Source organism: Tiliqua scincoides, chromosome 1, assembly GCF_035046505.1.
Source record: "Tiliqua scincoides isolate rTilSci1 chromosome 1, rTilSci1.hap2, whole genome shotgun sequence".
In the NCBI taxonomy this organism is placed as follows: domain Eukaryota; kingdom Metazoa; phylum Chordata; class Lepidosauria; order Squamata; family Scincidae; genus Tiliqua; species Tiliqua scincoides.
In genome coordinates, this window is record NC_089821.1 from 176,944,964 (window position 1) to 176,972,263 (window position 27,300).

Here is a 27,300-nt window from a genome sequence, read left to right on the forward strand (position 1 = left end):
GATCAGCCAAGACATGGCTTATTTATCAGAACTATTTTCAAAGTTCAATGAAATGAATTTGCAGTTGCAGGAAAATGAGGTCAATCTTATTAAGGCCAAATCTGTCATCTTTGCATTTATTTTAAAGTTAACTCTGATCAAGTGCAATATAGGCCTTTACTAATTCTGAGTCTGTCTGAGTTAACAGAGAAAGGTGGGAAACTAGATGACAATCTGAAGGTTTTTTGTGACCAGTTGGATATGTTGCATGAAAATATGTCTAAGCAATCTGAGGATCTTTTTTCAATGGAACGTCCAGATTGGGTGATAAATTTCATTTTCAGATACTGAGGAAGTTGGGGTAGTGGAGGAAGAACTAATTGAACTGCAAGACGACATTGAGCTGAAGCCAAAGTGTAAGTAATTATATCCACATTTTGGTTACAGATGGAAATTTTCTTTTGGCTATGCTGCACTATGGACGGCAGTTAAAAAAGCTCCTTGTTGCATTTCTAACATCATATTTGATTGAAAATTGTTGTAGTGCAGTCATCCGACCTCTTTCCAAACAAAGAAATTTCCAGATTACTAAATGTGGTGATGTAAGTGACTTTAAACCAGACATTGGGAAACTGGTATCACTTCCATCAAGCTCATCCATTGCATTAAGAATCTTCTGACCAGTGATATCTAATATCCTTGCTAAATGACTGTCAGACTTTGAAAAGCTAGTATAACTGGATCAAGTTCATCAATCTCGCTGAATACATTAAAATGTTTTATCTGGATTCTGAATAAGTATGTAATTAATTGTTACTGTTATTGTTATTATATTCCTTAAGCTTAGTGGATTGTGCAGAACACTACTCTAAATAATGCTTTTTATAGGGTAGGGGACACTAGGAATGTGCTTATGGAACCAAGGGGACCATGATCCAAAATAGTTTGGGAACCACTGGTCTAAAACAACTGTATAGTGCTATATAATGAAATTAACAGCTGGGCTCTACCACTGCTGGACCTAGCATTCCAGCAGCGCTAGATGCTTTATGGCCCATTGTAAATGGCACTCCGGAAGTGCACAGAGCTGTGTGGTTCTGAACTGCTGCAGGAGAGACTGGCCCCACGCATGACAGCAGGAAAAGGAGTGCCTGCCAATGAATGTGAGTGGGAGGGGTGTGTGATGGGGTGGGGGAGGGCATAATGGGGGAGGGTGGGAGGAGTTTTGGAGGTTGGAGGTGGTGGCTATCCCCTCCGCACTTGCACCAGAAGCTATCCCTTCTGGAAGCAACTGACATAGTCCCTGTGTTCCCTTGGACTGGCACAGGTCATAAGAGACCTTGGCAATCAGAAGGCTTATGGTGAGGTAAGGGAACATACTTTTCCTTTCCCCTCCCAAGTGCCCAGATCTGCCCCCCCATAACATGTTTTGGTGCAGCTGCATGTTATTGTGGGGATTGGGCTCTGAAACACTAAAACCAAGATTCTCTCTAACCTATTCTGGGCAAGGGGACAGAGCCACCTGTCTGTGTCTTACTTGCCAAGTTCACCTGCAGATGTTCCCCAGAACGAATTAACAGCACAATGCTGGGCCACTACCAGGGACAGACATAGCTCCATGGCACTACATAGTTTTTACATGCAGATGTTCCCAAGCTGTATACTTAGCATCTTCATAATTAAGACAACCTCCTCTGGCAGAGTTGAGTATCATAATTCTGGGGCTTTGAGCAGCCACTGCCTATCAGAATAGATAACACTGGGCTAGCATGACCAATGGACTGACACAATATAAGACAAACATTCATGTCTTCAGCCCTGAGAGTTTCAGATCATCCTTCAGTTCATCCTACACAAGGCCACCCATCTCCCATCTCTCTCTCTCTTTCTGTGTGTGTGCGTGTGCGTGTGTGTGTGCGCGTGTGTTCCCATCTCCCACCTCCTGAATATCAGGCTGAAGTATGATAGTCTGGGTCTGAGTTCCAGCAGCAGAACAAGGTGGTAAGTTGCCTCTATGGGAGCCTATGCTATGCGCTACTGGCACTTTGCAGCAGTACAAAAAACCAGGTCTTTGATCCTGCATGTATGAGTGGGTCATCACAGATCCAACACTTAAATTAAAACATTCACTTCAGACTCGCTGCTTCTTATTTGAGCTTTCATTCAGCTGCTAGTTAATATATAATATAATAATATACAGTATTTATATACCGCCTTTCTTGGTCTTTATTCAAGACTTTATTCAAGGCGGTTTACACAGGCAGGCTTATTAAATCCATGCAGGGATTTTTACAAATTGAAAGAAGGTTCTCTCTTTCAAGAACCACCACATTCAAGCTGTTACACTCCGATCTGGTTTAACATTCTGGCCTCCATCCTCTCACGCTCCGAGCAGATGGAACAGCTCAGCTGCTTCAAGGTCGCACGGTGCCGGTGGCCTCGAACTGGCGACCTTGTGGATGTTAATCTTCAGGCAAATGGAGGCTCTACCCTCTAGACCAGACCTCCTGCCCTAGTTGTCAACTGTACTCTCCAAGTTTAGAGAAACCAAGTGAAACACACACACACACCATCTGAATCAGCACTATCCAATTTTCCAGTGCTGGTGCAGCCATACCAATGGGCGTGCGCTGCATCTAGTGGTGGGGAGACAGTCACAGAGGCCTCCTCAAGATAAGGGAATGTTTGCTCCCTCACATCGGGACTGCACTGTGGCTGCACCGGTGCTGGAAAGTTGGATAGGATTGGGCCCCAAGTCTGCAATCACACCTGTTGGAAGTAAGCACCACTGAATTCTATTCATAGGACTTTCTGTCATGCAAATGTTAATAGAATTAAGGTACAATTCTATGCACATTTTCTAGGAAGTACTATTGAAGTCATTGGGACTTAACATACTTCTAAGTAAATAGACTACATATGTCATTGCAGGAGTCAGACCTCTGCTCAATGAGGACTGAATTCAGTTACTAGGGAGAACCTTCTGCTTTACAAAACAAAAAAACAAAAACACACAAAGAAACAAACCTCCCCCCCCACACACAAACCCCTCATGTTGAATTGTTTGTGTACTGCTGAACCTCTTAAATATATCCCTTTTCAAAATGTCTTATAATGATTAAAAGAGAAAGGAAACCATAGATTTGTTAGTAACAGGGAAGAATGGGAATATACTACAGACATAATATATCTTCCATTATTTAAAACTTTGCTGCTTTAAGCAATGTCTCTGAAAAATAAATATATCATAGATCACACTCTGAATAAAATATTTCTCTAAATCTAGAGCGGCTTCGCCATCAGGGAAATAATAGTGATATAGTAGTCTTGAAATTCCTACGAGTATTATTCTTTCCCATATAAAATGCATACACTGATAAATTCATGTGAAGGATTACTGCTGGTACACACACATGCATGTGCCTGCACACGCTCAGAGAAAATTAGATAGAAAAAGTAACTCAATTAAAATTTGGGACATAATTATATCTTGAGAAATGTGTTTCCAGTACATAGATGAACAAGTCATATACCATATGGACTGTCACAATTAGTGACAAAATAGCCATTTACTAAAATTATTGTCATTTGGTTTATGGTGCAAGTAGAACAAGTTTCACAGTGTAGCTAGCATAAGGCTTGCAGCCAATTAAATCTCGCAGATAGACAGGATTGCGCCCTTATCCAACTAACCCCTTATGTCAGTACTTTCCAACACTGATATAAGGGCAATGCAGCTCTGAGGTAAGGGAACAAACATTCCCTTACTCTGAGGAGACCTCTGTGAGTGACCCCCAACTGCAGCACATGTCCCATTGGCACTGCTATGCCAGTGCTGGAAAGCACTGACATAAGGGGTTAGGATTGCGCCCTAAGTCAACTACAGGATAAGTTTACTGAATCGGTCTGTAATGAAAGCAGTTACGGGACTGGCAAGGATGAGCATATTCTAGTGGTTGAAATAATGTAAATAAAAGCTTGGTCATAGGCACTTCTGTGCTAGACATTTTGGGCACAATCCAGAGCATCCCTTGGGCCACCAAAAGTCCCTTGCACCAGCCCAGTACTGTCACAAACATACCATAAAGCATGTCTCTCCGCTGACTTGTGAGTTGGGGAGACTGGCACAAGGATGTGCGCTGGAACCCCGTGGATGTCAAAAATCGTGTTAAAGGAAATCCATTTAAAAAACAGTTCCTTTGCTTAGCAATTTAAAAATAGCCTTGCTAACCTTTGTAATGCCGATCAGAAGCAGGAGGCAGATAATCAATCAATCAATCAGTCTCTCTCCAGGTGGCTTAGAAAGGTTTCACTCCTAGGCAGTAATCCCTCCCTTCAGCTGGAGGGAAGGAATGCAAAGAGGAGGTGATAATCACTTCCACTTTACATTCTTTCACATGCTCAGGGGGAAGGGGGGGTAACTTGCCTCTGAGTGAAGTTGTTCTAAGCTTCTGGAGAGTGAGAGAGATTGTCTGCCACTGTTACAATACTAAGTGAGGCTATTGTTAAAGGATGTTTTTCCTTTAATTTAAAGGGCCCTCACCGTGGGTGAAAAATCTGCAGATAATTAGGTTATACCTGTAGATTCATTTTTTTCAAGTTCTGTCATAAAGTAGTAAGCTAGTTTCTTCAGTTCAATAGGAAAAGCACATTTAAGTGTGGAAATCCTATTGAATTCAGTGAGACTTCGGCATACATAGTTAACTTTTTTCTGAATTGTACCCTTATGAGCTAAGCGATTGCTCAAATGTATATTTTGAATGACATTTGTTTCATTATCTGCAGATCTGGGGACAAAGCAAATGGTTTTTAAATTTTAGTGATAATCAAAGTGTGATAAATAGTTGACAAAAAGCGGTATCTAGTATTGCAACCAATGTTGTATCCTATGGTTAAGTTGTGGAAAATATGGCCATTCAGTATTTACTAGCATGGGAAATGAAAGTCTAATGGAGTGTGTTATTGTCTGTGGCAATATGGAAACTGTAATGAGTACAGAACTGTTCCATCTGAAACAATCATTTCCTTGCTCTGACGATTTTGAGTGGAGAAGCGATACCATTCTCACTTGACAATAAGCACAACTTTGGATTGGTAAGAGATGTGATCACATTCAATGTTAGTGGAATTTAGATCAGCATCGGTGGATGGCAAACATGGAGTGGAGACACCCTATGGAGCTATCAACAGCAGAGTCTTTCAGATCTCAGCAATTATGTTCTGTCTGTAGATTCCAAATACTGTATTAGCACGTAAAACTAAAAGAGGTCTTCGAACATTCAAGATAACTAAATAGGTAGGCAAACTGCAGTAGGTAAAATATCCTTCGAGGTTTAAAAAAATAATAATAATGGAGAGTTGGGTACACACGGAACAGCAGTCTTTTCAGACTGCTTTCAAACATTCTCTTTGAGGCAAAGGAACCAGAAGCAGAGTAGCTAAATCTGTCATTTCACAGCTCTTGCTCTTGAAAGAGGTTCCACTGGAAAAGCCTTTGTGGTTGACTTGGTTTTGCCTTGAAAGCTTTGGCAGATTCTGGTAGGGGGGGGAGAGGCAGGGCTCCTGCACTTGTCACAGATGCATAGAAAAGGAAATTATAGCAGGTGCAGTTTCTCCCAGTCCGGAATGACAAGCTGCACCTGACAAAACTCCCTCTTGCACACCAGTATTAAAGGCCCAGGAGCCTCATCCTTCTTTGCTGCTTGGTCCTGACAGACATTGTGTACTGTTTCCTCAGAATGGTCTCACCCACCCATGTGCTCTCTTCAAGGAGCACATTTTTCTGTTGAACATGTTATCATTTTGCATGTTTCTATGTAACATTTTCTGTTCACAAAGGAAAATATAAACTTGCTTGCTCCTTTCCATAACACCTAATACAGGAAGTGGGCCCAATCCTATCCAATTTTCCAGTGCCAATGCAGCTGTGTCAATGGGTCATGCACTGCATCCTGTCGTGGGGAGGCAGTCACAGAGGCCTCCTCAAGGTATGGGGACACCTCGGGGCTGTATTGTGGTTGCACCTGGAAAATTGGTTCGGACTAGGCCTTCAATCAGTTTCTTTCAAGCAGAAGGGCTAGATTTCTGAAAAGTCAGAAAACTGGGCAGTGAGGTCGGAGCAATTTGGCAAGATGCAAAAAATCCATAATCAGGATCTTCTGTGGGTTTTTAAAAAAATTGAACAACAGCAGAGTGGTTGGAAACTGAATCTGAATTGCGGTGCTGGGGAAAGGGAAAAATTCTCCCTCTCACTATTTTGCAGATTAAAATTACTCCTTCCTATAGTTCTGTCCATTCTCCTTTCCCCTACAGAGCAAACAGCAGTGTGTGCGTGTGGGGGGGGGGATTTTAATTAGGAAAACCACATGGGAGAAAGGAAAGGGGAAACCCCCTTTCCTAGAATCACAGTTCTGATCAGTTCCCGCCTCCCCCTTCCAGTGACAGCTGTTGACTTAAAAAAATAAAAACAAAAGTAAACAGGAGACATCAAACAGCTTGAATTATTTCCATTCAGATGAAACCTTTAGAATGGAAATGCTGCTGCATTTTTGCAATTATGACCCTTTATACTTTTCTTGTTCACAATATATACAATTTGTTCTTCTCATCTTGTTATTTCTCACCACAGTCCAAAATTCTCTTTGGCTAGGATACATTTAGGCCACATTTCAGGCTTAATGCCAAAAAATCTATTCATTTATTGCAAAATTCCCATTGATTTAATTACATTACTCCAACACAGAGGTCTTTTTCCAACTTCAGCTTAGCTTGAGCACCCTTAACACGATCTTCTGGAGTGCAGCGTCAGAGCAGGCACAAGATGTTCTCCTTTCCCTCCTTCCATTTAGCATAATTGGAAAGGAAGTGTCTTCTATCAGTGTGGTTAAATATGGATATACATGCTGACAGCGCTCTTCAGAAGGAAAGAACCTGGTGATTGATTTGTCCATTGATCCCCCTCATTCACAACACCAGGGTGGCAGAGAATGAACTTTGTTCACTTCTGCTGTAGATGACTGCTGCCCACTGGATTTCTCATCAACTCTAGAAAGACAGCTCTCACTGTACTACAACATAATTCTGGGAGAAACTATAGCTGAGTGGTAATGCATGTACTGGACATGAAGAAGTTCCCAGGCTGATTCTCTGGCTTCTTCAGTTAAAAGGAGGAGTGCAGTCAAGGAGAAGTGAAGTACCAGGGCTTCTACAGCAGGACATCATGAGCAAGAGGGTTCAGGTGCTTCCTTTGAAACTTTTGTCAAGGGATCTTTTGAGCTAGGGTAGCAGATGCAAAGAAGGAAAGTGTGCAACCTTTAACTGTTGTGTGGAAGAGGAAATTCTGGCAGGTGCAGCTCAACAGGGAAGGGTAAAAAAAAACTGCACCTGCCCAAATTCCCTTATATATATATAATGGTTAAATGCAGAGGTTCCCAAACTGGGGGCACTGAGATGCCCCTGTCAGGGAAGCACTGCAGCAGCTCCCTGCCAGAAAGCCATAGCAACCCTAAGTGAGTTGAAAAAACCCCTTCCCTCCCCAGCAGCAGCAGCAGCATGAACATTCTGATTATGTTGCCACCCCATCCCTTCCCCTGCAAACACTTACAGGTTCCCAAAGTCTCCTTGGGAACCTCTGATGAAAGGTATAGGCACTCTGTGCCCCTTTGTATCTGGTAACCCTAGTTAGATAGAATTGAGCTGTTAGTAACTACTTCACTGTTCAGTAAATACTTAAGGTGATGGATGGGCTTGATGAAGTTTCCTAATGTCTGGTTTAAAGTCACCTGCCAGGAGTCTTAAATTGCCATATTTAGTAACCAGGAGTTGATTACTTTGCTTGGAGAAGGGTTTGATGACCACATCAAAACACATTCCACCAAGTATGATATTGGGAATGCAATAAGGAGCTTTTTAACCACTGTCCATTGTGCATCATAGCCAAAAAGAAATTTGTTTCTATAACCAAAACTCTGGGTATGATTTCTTAAACTTTGGCATCAGCTCAATGCCATTTTGTAGTTCAGTTAGTTCTTCCTCCACTACTCCACCTTCCTCAGTAGCTGAAAATGAATTTATCACCCAATCTGGACACTCCATTGACAGAAGATTCTCAAATTGCTCAGACATATTTTCATGTAGGATGTCCAAATGGTCACAAAAAACCTGCAGATCATCATCTTGTATACCATCTTCTGCTTCTAGATCAGACAGGCTCAGAAATTGGCATAGCTTGTGATAACCTATATTACGCCTGAATAGAGTTAACTTTGGAATAAATATAGAGATGGCAGATTTGGCCTTAATAAGATAGACCCCATTTCCTTGCATCTGCAAATTCATTTCTTTGAACTTTTGCAAATAATTTGGGTAAATAAGCAGTTTCATGCCTGATCTGTTTGAGTTCATCAGTGAGCAAAACATTCATGTCTTCAAAAAATATCCACAACATTGTCAAAAAGGTCATAAAAACCTTTTGCACTGCTACCTTTTGACAGCTAACAGACTTCAGTATGAAGCAGCAAACATTGAAATAATTATTCTCAAGACAGAATTCCCAGAATAGTTGATCACTGGGAGCACAGGTTTTTATTTTATTCACTGCAGTAATGACAGGATGGGTTTGTGCAGGCAATCACTGAGGTTTTTTTGTAACCAGATGTTGGCAATGGGTGAATGGGGAAGACATTTGGCACTGCTTTTTTCAAATAAGCAGCATAGCTATGGTAGTAACCAGTCACTGATGGTGCTCCATTGGTTGTACATGCAAGTATGTTAGCAAGCAGAATTTCCTTGTCTTTGGAAAACAGCTCAAAATCATGACATATTGACTCCTCTTTAGTATCTGTTCTTAGTTGCCTTGCAAATAACTCCTAAAGCAAACTTTTATCTTTTATAAAGCGTGCATAAAGCAATGGTTCATTGCCTGGCAAAGTTGACTTGTTCAGCTGAAATGGGATGAGTTCTTTACCAATTGTATGTGGCTTTCCTTTATTAGCAATCAACAATAAAATGTTGTATGATGCACAAGTGCTTCAAGACAAACCATCAGTGTTTTGTCTTGAAGCACTGCAAAACATGCTCAACAGTGTTAGCCACTTGAGATTTGTCACCGAAGCAATTGAAAAAAAAGTTAAGTTCTTGTCTGCCTTGTCAAGATGTGCCTGCTTCAAATGTTCAATCAGTCTGGAGGGCCTCATTGTCTCATTAGAAAAAACGTTTTCATATTCAGGTATGCACCACTTAATGATAGTTCTCCAATCCTTGCTGTTATGCAGTTAGGTTGTTAAGCAAACATCCCAGCCAATCTAGTGCCTTTGATGTGTAAACAGACACTACCTGCCAGACACTAGCTGGCTGCACAGGCTACTGGAGATAGATTGCCTCTTCTTTGCATTAAGAGACTCTCTGTTGTGTAAACAGACACTGCTGCAGTCCTGCCCTATAAATTCTGATAGTTTCCACTAGATTTCAGCACTGTGCACAGGCAGAAACTTGGAGTGCCATTTCCCATCCTGCTGTTATACCAGCTCCAGCATGCCCTGCTGCCCCCTTGCCTCTTAGTGCTCCCTAGGTGATCCCAACCACTGTTCTAGTCAAACATCTTATCTGTGTAGTTTGATCTGAAAACCCACTTAGGCTGGGGTACTTGTATTTAGTGTTGGGAAGTCCCAGTTCAGATTTCATCTTAATTATATCTTCACTAGGCAGCATTAAGCAAGGCTGATCTGCTTATAAGGTTGATGTAAGGATTCAGTGTGAACACTCAAAATGCATAATATCAATGTTACAGGATTGTTCCCATTGTTCTTGTCAGACTTGAGGAAAAGGTACATTCCCTAGTACAGTGTTTTCCAAACTATGGGTTGGAACCCACCTGTGGGTTGCGACCTGATTGTTGGTAGGTTGTGAAACTAAGGACACAATCCTAACCCCCTATGTCAGTGCTTTCCAGTGCTTTCCAGCTTTCCAGCACTGACATAAGGACAAAGCAGCTCTGAGGTAAGGGAACAAACATTCCCTGACTTTGAGGAGGCCTCCGTGAGTGACACCCAACTGCAGGATGCAGCACATGTCCCATTGGCACTGCTATGCCAGTGCTGACATAAGGAGTTAGGATTGCACCGTGAAACTGACAAGCTGAGAGCTGACTAGGAAAATGTATTGAGCCTTATGGAAAGTGAAACTGAGTCACAAGTGTTTGTTTACTCATGCGTAAGTGAGCATGCTTCAGTCCAGTTTGAAGGACAGGCCAAGAGGCCCAGTGATAAAGTGTTTGGGAACCCCTGCCCTAGTACATAAGGTGCCACAGGCAAGATCTGAACACTTGAAGTTGCTTCTTGATTCACAGCCTCTGCCTTTCCTCTTTTCTTCCATCTTTCTGCTTTTCCTCCTCCCTTTTCTCCCTCTTCCTTCCATTTCTCTTCTCTCTAGAGACAAGTTTATGGGAAACCAATGGGTAGAAAGTAGCTAGAAAGACATAGCAAGAAACCAAGTAGCTAGAAAGACATAGCACCTCCCCAAAGTATACATATTTTGATTAGCGCAGTTCCTTACGGCTACACTACCTTCAGGGGGAAAGTCTAAATTGCAAAAAAAGAACATAAAACAACCCAGACCCACAACATAATAATGTACAAAGGGGTTGACCACATTACTGCCAGAAGCCCTGGAGAGCAATGGCACCAGTCAAGTGTTTCCTGCACCAGGAAATGGGTTGGGCACTTTTCCAGGTGAATGAAGCCAGACGTCATTCCTTAAATATAGAAAGAGCTGGTGAGCCGTGCTTGTGGCCCTGTTTAATATTTCACCATCTGATGCAGTGGCTGCTGAACATCTCAACAGGATCAGCAGATTTGCTACCGTGCTGGATTTGTTTTTATTTGCATATTTGACACAGAACCATTCCAGGCTCATTCATATTTTAGCGCCCATTCATGTACGCTTGGCTTAAGGGGAAGCAAGGAATTAAATCAAGGAGATGTTTCCATATTGTCTGGCAAGCCGTTTAGGGAGAGAGTTTTCCCCGAGCCCCAGCCTCTTTTTCAAGGAGACTTTCCTCAAGCATTATGCATGTTGGCTGTTGTGCTCCTGCTGGTAATTATTCTTCATGGCAAAGTGATCAGGATCCTCATCTACCATTGATCGGAGAGCACAAGACTTTGGCAGATAATGCAGAACACATTACCACACTGGCCATTAAGGCTGGAGGCAGACAATAACTGTCCAGAGAGCTGAATGTGAATTGAGAAAGGCTTAGCTTGAATATCTCAACGTCCAGACTTCTGTGAGGCTGGAGATCTGAAGGGAAAGCACATACTTTTGCGGTGCAGTGCAACACAAATGTTTGGCAAACTGGATGATAACAAATATAAAATAATTTGGAACCTTGCAAGTTGTGCAGCTCTTATCTGCCCCCAGTCAATCAGGAAAGCAACGTCAGAATTTCCTCCCCGCCAGTATCATTGCACAAGGCTAGAAATGTGGTTTTCCCACTCAGATACATATTCTTGAAATTATTTTTCTCTCTTCTTTTGAGGTCTAAAGCAGACATAAGGGCCAAACTACATGTTACTTATGATCCAATACACCTCATTTTTTATGTCTTGTTCTTGGTAAGACGAACACAGTAGGCAAGATTTCAGTACGAACAAGTTGTCTCTTTATCTCTGCCCCTCCTTTTCAACCAAGCCCCTTGAGGACAAACTTCTGAAAACAAACCTGAAATGAATCAGAGCTATATGGATACAACATTCTTCCCCTTAATTTTTCTTTCCAAGTAGCAGCGTGGGGTGGGGTGCAGCTGACCTGGGTAAGGACTGTGACACGTGATTATTTGATTGATCCCATTTCCAGATTAAAACCAAATTCCCTTCAAACTGATATTTGCCCAGCTATTAAAAATATATGGGCAAATAACAGAGAGAGGGGTACTTTTATTGGAAAAAACAATGTAGGGGAACAGGTTACACCTTCTCCTCTCCATATCACAATCCTAAACTGCATTCTTCCCTCCAACTGCTATTTGATTTTTTTTTAAAAAAGGAAAGAAAGTGGAGATCAATCTGTGCATGTAGTTTGGCTTAAAAGACACAGAGCAGCTCCAGTTTCATGATTTATATACTGTAATACCAGACGGGTTTAAGGGAGTCTTTGGGAAATGGACCTCCCTAGGTCCCCTCCTATCTGGGTAGACTCTTAGAGAGTTGCTCCATCAGAACCACACAAAAACTGTGAGCAGAAAGGTGTGTTGGGCATAAGTAGTGGACCTTCTAAGGGCCTGGGTCCCATTGCAGTTGCCCAACAATGCTGATGCTTGATGCCAGGCCTGTCAGGCAGAAGCAATGCATGCCATGATGTCATTGCACTTTGCATCTCCCCAGCCCCTCACATCATGAGCTGACAGCGTGCAGGGTAGTGAGGCGACCAGCATAATCATGCCACATTGTATTTAGCATTGCAAGAAAGAGAAAGTAAGACCATAGGAAGCGGCAACAGCTCTGTGTCTCTTGATATTTAGTTGTGCCCTGATGTATTGTCATTAGAGGGAAATTTTGCAGGACACCAGCCAGAAATTAGTGAGGTCAGGAAGAGGAGTCCAGGAGCAGAAGGCAAAGGCTTATCATAGCAGTGTAGCTCACATAAGCCAGTCGTACACAAAAGGTATGTCAGAGGAGGAATAAGAGGTATCAGATTTAGAGTCCTCAGCAAAGTGAATGTTGGAGAAATGCACCTGCTGGCACACATTGGAGGGGGTGGTGATTAGAAAAGGACAAAGAGATATGGGAGAGAAAGGAGCATGAAATATGAAGTATCTATTACAATCCGCGCTGCTTGAAGCAGACACAATAAGAGTGATGAATTTGCTAAGACAGCTAGTGCATTAGCCCTGCTTCTGAGTAATGGCTAAACCCCGGAAATGATGGGGGAATTGAAAACACCAAGGTGCAGCTCTCACAGACACAGTCGCTGAGATAAAATGGAAGGCTAAGGGGGTGTTAATGGCGAGAGGGGATATTTTGCTGCTCGCAAGTCTTTCTTACTGAGGTGATATCAGCAGTTTAACACAGAGGTTTCTCTTTGATGAAAATTGCAATAGAGATAGGCAGGACACTGCATTTTGTTTTATTGCTCCAATGCCTATACATTACATCTAACCCCCGCCCCCATTCTCCTTCTTGAAATAAACTATCACAAAACTAAAGCAAGAATATTTCCAGGGCTTAACCAAGTGATCTGTTCAAAGCATACTACTACTGCAATTTGACTGTTCAGGGCAGGGTTGGTTTTATACCTGGAACATGTGTATGCATGGTCTCTCTCTCTCTCTCTCTCTCTCTCTCTCTCTCTCACACACACACACACACACACACACACACACACACACACACACACACACACACACAGAGCGCTCCCCAGTTTGGCTGAAGTTCATTCTGTGCATTGCACACTGAGAGCTCACTGAAGCTCAGCCTTATGGAGCCCCCAGCTTTGGCTTCTGCAGATTCAAGTTGTCTCTGCTGTTGTGGGTGCAAATATGGATGACCTAAAAGCTGTGCTATATGTGGATTATCCAAAGGGTCTCTGGCCCTTTGCTTATTCCTGAAAAAGTGTGGCAGCCTTCAAAACAAGGTAACTACCCAATGCATCTGGGTTATTATTAGCAGTCACATGAGGCTAAGATGGAGATCTTGTATGATTATTTCTATGGCGGGGTGTATGGGGTGTTCAGGGAGGGGTAGAACCTCTGGTGTAGGGGCATGTCGTATCCTTTTAGGGCAGCTTGTCCACCTTTGGTCCCCACCTGTCACTCAACTCTCACCTGTGGCTCCCGGTAGCTGTAGCAGGCGCAGCGGCCACACTTCGGGCAACAGTTTCGACAGGCTGGCCAAACCAGGTTGAGGGTAGCCGTCAGGTCATTGACTTTCGGCGAGATTTGGACTTGTCTATCCCAAGCATGTGAAGACAGACTCCGGCGGATTGATCGGATGAGAACTACTAGAACCAACGGTCATGAAGGTGGTTTCTGCAAATGACATGGTATGCTAAGAGCATGGCAAGACACAAAAGACACCCTGGTCAACCACTGCGCCCAGCCCACCTCCAACCATCTTGACTTTTGTCCTGCCATTGGAGCAAGATGGAATCTGGGGAGAGTGAGGCTGACTATGCGCACCTCTCCCTCACTTTAATCCAATTCACGTGCAAGTCTTGACATCCCAGTTATCACCCCTGGGGGCTGGGGGACAAGAATAGGTACTCAGTTTGGCTGTGCTTGTCGTAAGAGGCGACTGAACAACCACCGAGTAGATGGGACTCGATAGCCTGGGAAGGCAGCTCATCTGAGAGAAGGAAAACTCTGATCCCAAACCTCCACTGCCTTGTGGCTACATCCAGTTATGGAAAAGGCTTCAGGAGTCAACCTTGAGGCAAAATCTGGAGCCGGAGTCCCTGAGACAATTCATGGCTGAACACAGTCACGTTCTGGCAACTCCTGTGACGCTGCTGGAACCAACCGTATTGGCTTCTGCCTTTCTATTGGATCATTTCAGCAATGTGGAGAGGGGGGATTTGCTGCATGGGAAATAGTCTATCCTCCATATCTACTTTACCCAGGCTTCGCGCTCTGGAGAGGACATTCTGTTCCAGAACCACCATTTAGAGCGCGATACCATAGTCTTCAGAGACTAAAGGATGCCAATTTTCATGGCATCAAATTTGTGGTACGAACCAATAGTCTTCCCATAATCTGGCACCTTTAGGACCCAGGTGGTGTCAGATCATCAAATATGCTGTATCATGCCTGCACTGTATTTGGAGTGTGCCCCACTGCCTTACCGAGAGCCCAATGAAGCCTGCTCTGTGGTCCTGGGTGCCAATGAGGTTCCATTGCCTGAAGCAGCCAGTCCAATGGGAAGCACATTTGGAGCCAGGTCATCTGGCTACTTCCAACCCTGAGTGCTTTTGCTGAAGCATACTCTTGGCATTTTGAGGAATGCTGTACAATTGGATGATGAACTACTGGAGTTTTACTGTATACTCTAACAGCCAAACTTGATACTGCAGGACATTATTAGTTAATTTGCACCATTCCACGTTTGACTTCACCATTCAGTGGAAGTGGTCAAGGAGTCAAACCAAAACAAGCATGACATGGGTGACTCCTGATCTGATCTCCCTTCAGGTGTTTTCCTTTACAGCAGCCTCAATAGTACTGCATACATTTTTCAAATTCAAAAAGGGGTTTAGATTGAGCTTGTGATAACATACAATAATGGTCATGTAAATTAAACCTATCAATCAGGTGATAAAATGGTCTTGTGGAAGCTATGTCACTTATCACCACTGCCACTATAGCCAGTAGCCCATTAATCCTACCACTTCTGCAGATACATTGGCAATTTCACCAACTGCTGTGAAAGGTGAGTTAAATGGAAATTAATTGTATTTTTCCTGGGGATAAAATAGTGCCAGCAAACTGAGTAAACCACTATGTATTTTCTCACTATGTATTGTGAGAAAGAATGAACAAAAGAATGAATGACAGAAAGACACTTGTCTGGAACACTGAAACCTTTATCAGCCGCAACAGCCACTGTAATTTGATTGGGAAGCTGACCTTTGAGGAAAAGAACTTTCCCCAAAGAGCTGCACAATCACCAATATATAAGTGAGTCCCCTACCAAATTAGGAAAGTGACAATATCATCAGCCACATGTCAAAACAAAGGCAACCATCTGATATCTTATTAAAACAGTTGACAAACTATTTCAGTGTATTCAGCATCAGGTTTTAGGATCAAATTCTGAGAAGCAGGAAAAAGAAAAAGAAAAAACCTGTCCACTTTGGATTAAGGTTAAGTCAGCCACCTGATACATTTTCTTTCCATGCCTGTTGATTTTCTAGCTTGATATTATCCCAGCTGTTTACCAAGTTGAAGAAAAAAGGCCTGTCTCCTTCACTTCAAAGTGCAGACTTATTATTCTACCAGTGGGACATATGGCTCTTGCAGCCCTATTACAGGAAACAAAATTGTTTCATCTTCAGGAACCCGAGTATTTCACGGCTAGCAATAAGGAGTCGGTATAAAGCTGTAATTTGCAATCTGAATCTAATTTCAAACTTCATCTCACCAAAGATGAAAATTAATGTACGAAGGGACTCCCTGTATCACAAGTACTTTGCTTCTGAAATGTGTTTCCTTCTGAGTTCACCCGTAATTTAATTTTTTAAACAAATAAAAATTGAAATTGATGAATGTTCTAAAGTTTATCATGTAATTTCTCTGTGTACCACATCTTCGTAAATTACATTTGGTTTAAGATTAAAGTCATTGGTGCATATTGTGAAACAAGCTTGTTAGGTTAGTGGTAGAACTGGACACTTCTAACATCCCTTGCATTCAGAAGAAAACTTCTAGAATCTAAGAGAATATATCTGTGAAATGTATATGGTATTACATGCATGGGCATCAGCTAATTTGATCCAAAAAACTGCACAGTAGATCTTGTGTGTGACAATGGCTCAGTACCTACTGCCTTTCATTCTTTGGTTGGCGGTAAGGAAAAGGCGCTTGTGTAGGGCGCGCAGCCTGCCTGCCCTCTCTCTGCCCCCTGCTGGCCTCCCCCCCTCCCTGGAATGCCTCCTCCTCGCCCCTGTCCCCGCCCCCACCTACTGTTCTGCAGCTCGGCGGTCCCGGAGATCACTGAGCCACGGGTGCTGGGTGACCGCCCAGCGCTAGCCCAGCACCAGCCGGCGCTGGGCTAGCAGGGGCCGGGGCCCGGTGGTGAGCACCACAAATGTGCCTTACGGCATGTTTGTGACTGTGCTCAGCGGCACAGTCCCGTGCCGCCAAGCACAGAATTGGGGTCTGAGGTGGTATACCCTCTTTAATGGGGTATCATCCCAAACAAAAATGCAAGCGCCTGCCCTGGGGGTTGCAACCCTCAGGCTGAGAAACTCTGTACTAGACCTTTTCCAGACTGGTTCTTCCAAGCCCTTCCCTTGCTGTACTCAAATTTCATCCTTTGCCCCTGCTAGATGCAGGTGTCAGTTTTGCTTCTTAATATACCATTTTTCATTGGCCTGGTGTAGGGGCTCCAGCTCCCTCGCTCTCTTCTCAGGCAGGCAGCTGGGTGTCATAAGGGGATGGGAAGGACATGGCTCACCAGGCATCATTAGAGCAATGAATGAACTGGAGATGGTAGGTCATGTATGGTATGGTAGATGGTAGATATTAAGTTTATTTGTGTATAAAGTCTGGAAGGTCAGGAGTGGCACCCATGACACTTCTCGGGGTACTCCCTTGGGCATCCTCTGCCATCTTCCCTGGCCCCTTTACCAGGTGATCCTCTACCCCAGCGATTTTCAATCTTTTTCATCTCATGGCACACTGACAAGGCACTAAAACTTTCAAGGCACACCATCAGGTTTTTGATAATTGCCAAGGCACACCATGTTTCCAGTGGGGGCCTCATATCCCTATTGGCCCTACCAATAAATGACCTTCTGTCAAATTCCTGTGGCACACCTGTGGACCACTCATGGCACACTAGTGTGCCACAGCACAGTGATTGAAAATGGCTGCTCTACCCCATGGGCATTCTTCCCCTAGGGTCTTCCTCTTATCTCCTCCTGGCAGCACCTGGCCTCAACAGGTGGCTGATGGTTCATTTGCCCAACCCACTGCTCAATCATAGCCTGGCGGAGGCTGCATTGCTCAGGCCCACTGCCTTGGCTCAGGGAGCCCCTCTTCCTCCTTAAGGGTTTGTCCCATGCTGCCTCCTCTTCCTCACCTTTCATCCCCTTTCCTTTCATTCTCCTGGCCTGCTGCTTTCCTTCTGTTCCTCCTCTGATCCATTCTCACTTGTTTCACTTTCTCCTTTACACTCTCTCTCTCTCTCTCTCTCTCTCTCTCTCTCTCTCTCTCTGTGTGTGTGTGTGTGTGTGTGTTCTGGTCTCATTCCTGCTATTCCTTACTCTCTTCTTGTTCTCCCATTTCCCTCCCTCTTTATGTCCCCTGCTATCCTGGAATGCCACCCCTCCCAGCTGTTCGGGCTGTTGAGCAGCTCTTCTTCCATGGCTCTTGGTGGTGATATCATTGCTGAACACCATGGCTTGTGAAAACCATAGTTTTCCTGGTTCAAACATACATTGGAAATGAGGGAGGAAACCAGAGTGCATGATAGGAAGAGGAAGCACATGTGCACAGGGTTCACTGACATTGTGCTAAACCACAATCTGGTCTGTGGCCTGGCCTCAACACATAGCACCCTGAAGCAGCTGTTGAGCCCAAGGGCCCTAGGAAAGTCCCACTGCTGATGCCTGCACTGGGCCCCATGAGGGAGGACTGGGTCTAGTCTCCAAACTTTTTCGGTGTCCAAAGGTATTAAGATGGTGGTAACACAGATGATTCCAGATTGCTCAAGGAGTTGCACTAGCTCTAACCTGGAAATGACTGCACAAGGCATTATTTTATCTATTTAGTGATGTACATGGAGGAGAAAAGGCCACAAGAGTGTGAGTTAGTGTGATGTGATGGACAGAGTATTGCACTTGGCCTAGGAGTCAAATCTTTGGGTGGCTTTGGGTGAGTTTTTGCTTTACAGTTAATTTCACAGTTTTGTGAGAAGGGATAATCCATATGTGTGGCCCTGAACAGCATAGGGGAAGGATGGAATAAAAATATGAGAAATAAAATGGTCTTGCAACTGTGAACCATGCGTGGAACAATAGGCTTCCAGGCTGCTGAGTCCAACTTTCTGATACCCTTTGGAGAACAAGCTTTAGGAAAGAAGATCTGAAGTGTGGTTGACCTTTTGTTTATTCACCAGAATCACACAAACTAGTTTAGCCTCATGTATTTTCATGAACTCTTTTTCTTCCCTAAGCAGGCACATGTATTACTGCTTAAACACATGCTCATTGGCAACTGAGAGCTCTCCAGATCAGTCCTGACATCACCATCTCTCTTCCTCTAAACATGTAAATTTCCCCATACATATGTATTTTGTTAGTCCAGTGTTTGCTTTGGTATGGCAGACATTTAAATAAAGGGGCAGAAATAATAATCATGCAAGTCTTCTCACACTAACTTTCAAGATTTCTTATAGTGCAATTATAGAAAATAAAAACCAGAGCAACAACAAAACCCCAAACCAGTAGCTACCAGAACTCCTGGGTCTACTTAACAACAAACCTCTGTAGATATGGGTTAATCCAGAGCATATGCGGTTGTCTGTGATGCAGGTCACATTGAGATGGTGGCTACATGTTATTTCTTGCCCCTGGGGGGCAGCAGACTATTACAGTTCAGGGGAACTCCATGCTGATAGGAACAGAAATAACACCTTTTACAAATGTTGTTATTCACAGTAATGGCTTGTTCAGAATTTGCCAGTGTTCTGTATGCCTGTGTAGAGTCATTGCATTAAAAATGTCCCTTTGACTTGCATGTTGCTGACACAGCAAGGCAGGGAGGGCTCCAAGTTTCCAGGGAGCCTTGGCAAATGGCCCTCCAGGGACTCTCTCCTTCATGAGTGGGCCGGCCCTGAGAATAGGGTGGTTAACACCAATGGAAGTGTTTGTAGATGTTCTTCCCCGTCATGATGTAATGCCATTAGCAGCGCAATCCTGCATGTATTTCCTTGGATGTAAGTCTTGCTGGGTTCAGTGAGGTTTACTGATGTGCTGTAAACCTGGGAAGCCTATTCATATCTCCTCAATTGCTTCAAAAGTTATCTGGATGTGGATGCTCAGTACAGGGGTGGATCCAGTGTTTGTGTTTGGGGGATGAGCACTACCTTAAATCTAGAGTTCAGTTCAACCAGGTGGGTAGACCTGGGCTCCGGATGAACTTTGGACTCCATGGCTGAGGTTTCTGGGCAGGTAGACCTGGGCTAATGCCCAGACTTTGAGCCCATATCTAGTGGCCTCTGCGGCTGAGGGTTTTTGGGTGGGTAGACCTGGGCTCCTCCACAGAATTGGAGATCAGATCAACCTGCTGGGTAGAACTGGGCTCCTGGTTATGCTTGGGCTGTTCCCCATCTCAGCAAGTGTCCTTCCAGCTAGCATGACAATTTGGGGATGGCCACATACCCATGGCCCCCTTGGATTCACCCTTGGCTCAGTACTAGGCCAATCCTTGAGCACTGGTAAACATTCCTGAGTGAGTCAGTCTGCCGTGGCCACCACACAAAGACCATGGGCATAGAGGTTGATTGAGGGACCAGCAGCAGCTGGTATCTCTGAGCAGCTTCCCAAGAATGTCAACTCCAGACAATGGCCCTGCAGCTCAAGTGCAGCATTTCATTTCTTGATGGTAAATGTAAGTGCCCAAACCATTAAGGGTGGCAACATTCCTAACATTCGCTTCTAATTACCGTAGATACTTACCTTTAAGGCAATCTCACAGATAAATTGAGGGCAGGTTTTCAGCCAAAAATCATGGAATATTCCATGACCCTCTGATAAGTCGGGGGGCGGGGGGGGGGAGTAGGGAATGGTACTTGTGAGGAGGAGCTGCGGCTTGCCCTGGAGCCTGACTGAAAGGAGGAAAAGAGTCTGAGTCACACCATTGTTTTTGAAGAGATTAACAAGGTACTTATGTAATAACTGTGTGCCATTCTCCCCCCTCCCCATTGAATTGCTTAAAAAAACCAAAAACCTAGGATTGAAACCCTAGAAAAGCACTTGCACTTTCAAAAACCCTCCAAAACAAATGCAGCACTGATATAAAGCAACACAGACAGCTTACCTTAGAACTGCCCCCTGCTTCCATTGCTGCTAGGCAACTTTTTATACTTTCCACTCTCGTTTTAAGAGGCATTTCTGGGCTTGCAGTTAACGAGCCTGCTCAGAAGACTCTACAAGGGAACCTCTGACAAAGGTAAACAAAGCTGCCTGCTTGTAAGCTGTCTGCAGTCACTCAAAATGTTCCTCAGATTCTTCACAGTTCCTCTGCAGGCACTGTTAAAGCTCCTGCAGGCTTCTCCTGGCTGCCACAACATGCCTCAGCAGCCCTGACCTCAGAGTGACCCACAGAAAAGACGAGGAGCAGATTTATGCTTGATCGATTGGTAGAAATTTCTCACCTTATAGGCTGGTATCTATGGTATTTCTTATATAGCAGGAGAGCGACATGATATTCACAGATCAATGTCTGCTGGGGATCCTGTATGTTAGTGTCAAAAACATTTGCTCTGATTTTTACCAATAGACGTTTCTAACCATTCAGTGCGCTTGGTGTGCAATGAGGCTGTGCATGCATGCATTGACGGGCTCAACTTCTCTGTCCAACAAACCTTTATCAGTTATGATAGGTGAGAAAAACAGAGTTCACTTTGGCTTACAGATCCTAGCCCGAGGCTACAGGTTAGGCAGACAGGAGAAGTAAACTTTCTTTAAGCCTACGATTGAACACATCAGATATGGAACTTTCTGGACAGCAAATAATTTTTTAGCTCAGACTCCACTAAGGATTTATTCTGGAGCAAGAGAGTGTGATGTTGCATCAATGGGAGAGACAAGAGTAAGCATAAATTTCAAGGTCACAAATTCATTAGATTATATTCCTACATACTGTGTATCTGATTCCCACAGTTCACATTACATTAGAGCAGTGGTTCTCACACATTTAGCACCTGAACCCACTTTTTAGAATGAGAATCTGTCAGTATCCACCAGAAGTGATGTCATGACCAGAAGTGACATCATCAAGTAGGAAAATTTTTAACAATTATAGGCTGCAATCCTACCCACACTTACCCAGGAGTAAGTCCCATTCATGATCATTGTTAAAAGAATATACATAGTAGCTTGTTAAAAGTACAGGTCTGTAACATTTCCCCAAATGCAGTCACATACCATGGTAGTATCAAGTCTATTAAAAATAAAATACTGAAATGAATGGGGACCCACCTGAAATTGGCTCACGACCCACCTAGTGTGTCCTGACCCAAAGTTTGAGAAACAATGCATTAGAGATTGCTTTTCTCTCTTTGGGAAATGGAATGAACCAAGTGAAAAAGTACTGTCTCTTTCCCCAGTGTTGCTTCAGTTTTCCATCTGGTAAGTAATTAGGAATAGATTTGTAGTAAAAATGTGTGGGGCAATTTGTGACCCCCAAAATTGCAAAGTTCTAACTGAGCTTAGAAACGTCCTTTAGGTATCACCCCCTCTTCCATAACTCACCTTGATCCTAAGAAATCCTTATTCATAGAACCTTCAAGCACATAAAGCATTTTCAGTTGATCTACGTAATATCTACCAAAGTTGCAATTCTATGCACACTTTCCTAAGTAAGCCCCATTGAAGACAAGGAGACTTCTGAGTAGGCAAGCATAGAATTATGTTCTAAATATATATATTTACATAAGTTTGACTATTACCAATATAGTTTCCTTTTTGAGAAACAGTACTGAAAACTTTTTGGAAAACAGTATTTTTTCTCTGTAAACCGCTTTGTGACCTTTTGTTGAAAAGCGATATATAAATACTGTTGTTGTTGTTGTTGTTGTTGTTGTTGTTGTTGTTAATAATAATAATAATAATAATAATAATAATAATAATAATAATAATAATAATAATAATAATATTGAAGGAACTGTAGGGTAGTTTAAATGAATAAAAGAGTTCAGTGTTTTTCTATAACGGCTTCACTGGGACAGGGGCAGAGAAACATCCTGTCCACTGACTGTTATGGTGCCCAGAGAAGAGGTATAGAAGCCAACTCAGGATATAGGAAAACTCCCTTTTTATTTGAAGTGGCTTTGATATGAGGCAATGACTTGCATATGTGAAGCAACCCTTCCCAAATCAAACACTGCAGACAAAGGTTTCCTTTCACCTTACCTCACATTTAATGCCTTTTAGTGCAGGAAGTTCACAAATTCAGTTCTGAATCACCACCAAGTGAAGTGTTTTCTAACACTCTACTGTGGGGAATTACTCCTGCAAAATTGGAGGCTGCTTCAGCTGTTAATGCTTGTCTGGGCACAGCAACAGTCACACTGGGCTTGGAGAGAAGATAGTGCTAGACTTCTTCAGCTTGAATGCTGTGGATCATTTTGAAACAGCCTGTCCAGGTAATCACTAAGGTAACAAGATTAAGCAAGGTGACAAAGTACCATCACAGAATCAGCTTTGCTTTCACTGGTTTGCTAATCACACCTCTGCAGGGTAACAGCTGGCCCTGAGCAAGAATGTGCCTCCAGGAGACAACCAGCTCAAGGTAACTGGCCTCAGAACATGTAAATACTGTAATAACAAAGAATCACCAGGATTGCATGCTTCTGTTCTTCACCTTCTATTTTATTGGCTTGCTGGGAATAATGTAGCTTTTCAGAGTAAGAGTCTCAAGATCCTGGATGACATACCTCAAATTCTTCAATGTGACTCAATGCAACCATTTTAACTACAGCAGCAAGATGATGATGATGAAGAAGAAGATGACGGAGAAGAAGTCTGTCTCCCAATGTTGTTCTTACAGTTTCAAGTGCCTCTGCAGTAGATACACACCCTTGTCACCAAAATATTGCATATGTGCGAACAGCAGTACACTCTATTGCTGCAATCCTATGCACATTTTCCTGGGAATAAACTTCTCCGTAGATTCCTTTTACTAGTTCATCAACGTATTGCTTACAACAGATTTGTGAGAACCAGAGTAGAAAAACTCAGATTGAAGAAATAACAAATACAATGTATCTATCTCTGCTTACTGGCTGATCTGGACCTAGGATTGTTCAGGCCCTGAGAAGATCATACAGGCTTATTGCCTTTCAGATACTTCATTTTTATAGGTGTAAAAATGAAACTGAGGGCACAATCCTAACCAGGTCTACTCATAAGTAAGTCCTATTTTGTTCAATGGGGTTTACTCTCAGGAAAGTGTGGTTAGGATTGCAGCCTGTATCCCCCAGTTCCTCACATGATCTGTCATATCCTGAGCATTTTGGTGAGTGCTCTTTAAAAAGGCAGCATGCTTTTGGTAGGATAGCTGGATGGTATATATCAGATGTTGATTATTCTACAGGGAAAATATAGGGAAGCTGCCATCTCTCAATCTAAGGTCCTTCATCTGTTCGGTGCGCAGCCATTGCTTATGTTATAACCCTTGGCCTTGAGACCAAGAAATCAGATTAGATTTCTTCATTTGTGCATCCTTTTTACTGAGCTGACACTCAGAACTTATTTATATAAATGGGAGTTTGACACATGCAAAGAAGTATCCTTGAATTAACATTTGTGATGCTGATTTGAAAGGACAATTTTACCTCATACCTGAAGTTTTAAAAAAAATGAAGTTTAGAGACAGATGCCAATTTTCAAGTTCAGAAAACCCTAGTGAAACTATTTAGTGATGCAATAGTAAGTCACAAGTCAATTCCCGTCAAGCATGTGAATATTCTCTTAAGCCCTCCCCTAATCAATCTCACAGACAAAATAAAAGTTGCTCTATTGATCTGGTAATGGCCTAATATATGGAAGTAGCAGTAAGTTCTAAGAATAGTATTGTACTAAAATACAGAGCAAGGCCTGTGTGTGTTTGGGGGCTTGTCGGCATGCAGACTGAGACAGGACGATGTGATTGCTCCAATCAATCTCAGTGCTGGAGAGTCAACAGTGATAGACATCTTCCCCCAGGGACTATCGGGAAAACAAGAAGCTCATTCAAAAATACAAATTGCTGCTAGGTTAAAAGTGACATTTTTCATGCTGGGAAGGTTTTGTGTCTAATTTTGTACAAGAAGAAAGAGCAAGGCAAAACAGCAGCCCATAATAAAAGAGCAAATTGTCTGCATGTGACCTGATACAGTGGGCTCTTGCCTGGGACCTCTCGTGTCACAAGAAATGTGCTCGGCTTGACACAAGACACAAGATCTTGCTGCCAGATACTAGCACAGCTGCTCTTCAAGGATGTGTTGGTGTAAACAAATGTAAAAGGAAATACATTTCCAGCCATTCTGCCACAAAACCAGATTCTCTTCCTGTGGCTACCCTGCATTCTGCTGTTGTAAAATGGCTGTTGTTGGCTCATGCAGTATACTGCTGGAGGCCATTTTGTAAGGGCTACCACAAGAGGTGGCAATGCTGCAGCCTTGTTGTCTCTACTGGAGCTAAACCACAGTGGGGGGGGGTGAAGCTTGGATTGGATGGAACAGGGCAGGGAGAGGGAGGAACCAGGTAAAGACTGGTGTGGGGAGGGGGTGAATTGAGGTTGGGAAGGAGCAGAATTGATGGCAGCACCGCCACCAATTCCCTATCCTCCTTCCTGGCCCCAATCGGCTTTGCAGGTCAGCTCAGACTTGCGTCTGAGATCTAAAACAAAAGTATAGTTACATCAATGCACAAGAGCTGGCGTAGATCTGAGGTGACCCATTTGGGCAGCGGAGGCTTACCCCTGGGCACAGGAACAAATGTTCCTGTACCTGGAGGAGACCTCTGGAACTGTCCATCCCACAGGATGCAGTGGTACAACTGCATCAGTGGGCGGGAGGGGGGGAGAATCAGTTAGGATTGGGCTGCCTGTATACACATCCAGAGGGTATTTATAAATTCAGTTAACAATTATCAGCTTACAATGATCTACTACTCTACAGCAAGTGAAAGAAAAACTCTACAAGCGTCTGCATAGAAATGAATTCCAAGCAGGAATTTGCTAGTATGTGGTGAAGCAGGTGCTTATGACCCTGTTACAGTGAGTCTCCCCAAAGTAAGGAGCCAACTGTGAGAGGGCCTCAGATCTAAAACAAAAATATAGTCACATTAAAGCAAAAAAAAAAACATTGTGCCCACTTTGGCTCACAAGGGAAAAACAGATGGTGATTCTACTCCTACCATTCTCCCCAAACACCACATCCCACTCTTCCCTATCCCAGTCCTGTTCTGCTCCCACTTACTGTCCTTCATCTCCAACTCTGCCTCTTGGATGCACATGCGCTCTCTCCTTCTCCCTTCCTTCTTCCGGATTCATGCACCTTTGGTGGCGAGGAGGAATGGCCACAAGAGCAATACACATTTTTTGCCAGAAGGTCGGAGCAAACAAAATGTGCTTGAGAATAACGTTCTAAATTTATTTCGGCTCTAATTCCGGGAATGTGTTTATATGCTACTTATTACATAAATTACATTGGTTTATTGTTAATGTATTATATGTACATCCTCCCTCCTTTAGGGAAGCTCAGAGTAACTTAAGCTGGAGTTCGTAGCTGCTAATCAAGCTGAGATTTGCTTGGCTTTTTGAGGTGGCAAGTTAAAACTTTGAATATTAAGGACTAACAGTTCCAGGACAGGAATGTGGCAGAATAAATGAATCATGCCTACAAGAAATGGCTTGAAATCCATCATGCTCTGGCAAATGACAAGCAAATTAAGAAACTAAATTATCCAAATTAGCTGCATCTATTAGTTGCCTTAGAGGCTGAACAAATTGCTCATCACCACTTGAGTTCTGTAAAATCCAGTTTAACATTCCAAAACTGCCTAACCCCTCCACCAATGCAGCTGCACCAACGGAATGTATCCTGTGCTGTATCCTGTGGGGAGGGGGGGAGGCAGTCCTGGAGATCTCCTTGAGGTAAGGGAATATTTCTTCCCTTTACTTCCCTGATAGGTCTACTCAGATCTGCAGGAGCTTTTCTGCATGACCTCAGCCACTCATCATTTCTAGTGACGGCCTGGTTACACACACCAGCACATTGTGGTTTGTGATGCTGCAAAGGCCACTGTGCCACCAGAACATGAGTTCTTATGGCATAGTGGCCTGATAGGATAGGTCTTCTCCAAGAAAGGCGTCCTTGTTCAGGTACAAATTGCTGATGGAAGGGTATAATTCACACCCAGGAGTTCTGGGTGCAAACTCTCTCTCTCTCTCTCTCTCTCTCTCTCACACACACACACACACACACACACACACACACACACACACACACACACACACACACACGTCCATATCAGGTGTTCGTTAGCCTGTCCATAACAAAATGAGTGAAGAAAGCCTTCACATTCCTTTCGCCAAGACCCTCACCCTTTTGCTTCTCCTACCGCTGCTCCTTAGGATGTTGCTGTACCCAGACTCTTTCCAGGTGTGGTATGGGAAAAGCAAACAAATACCCTAAGCATCATTTGTTTTTCAACATTTACTTGCACAATGAGATATGCAATGAAGCTCCCGTCGATATGCATTTTAGATCCCTTTTCAGCAATGCACTTTGGGTTCCTTACAGTGACAGTACAGGGCTTGTTACCTCGTTATGGAAACAGTTTACATTTTTCATTCTGGATATCCTATATAGATTGAAGGGGACTTCCAAGTTCTGCGTAGAA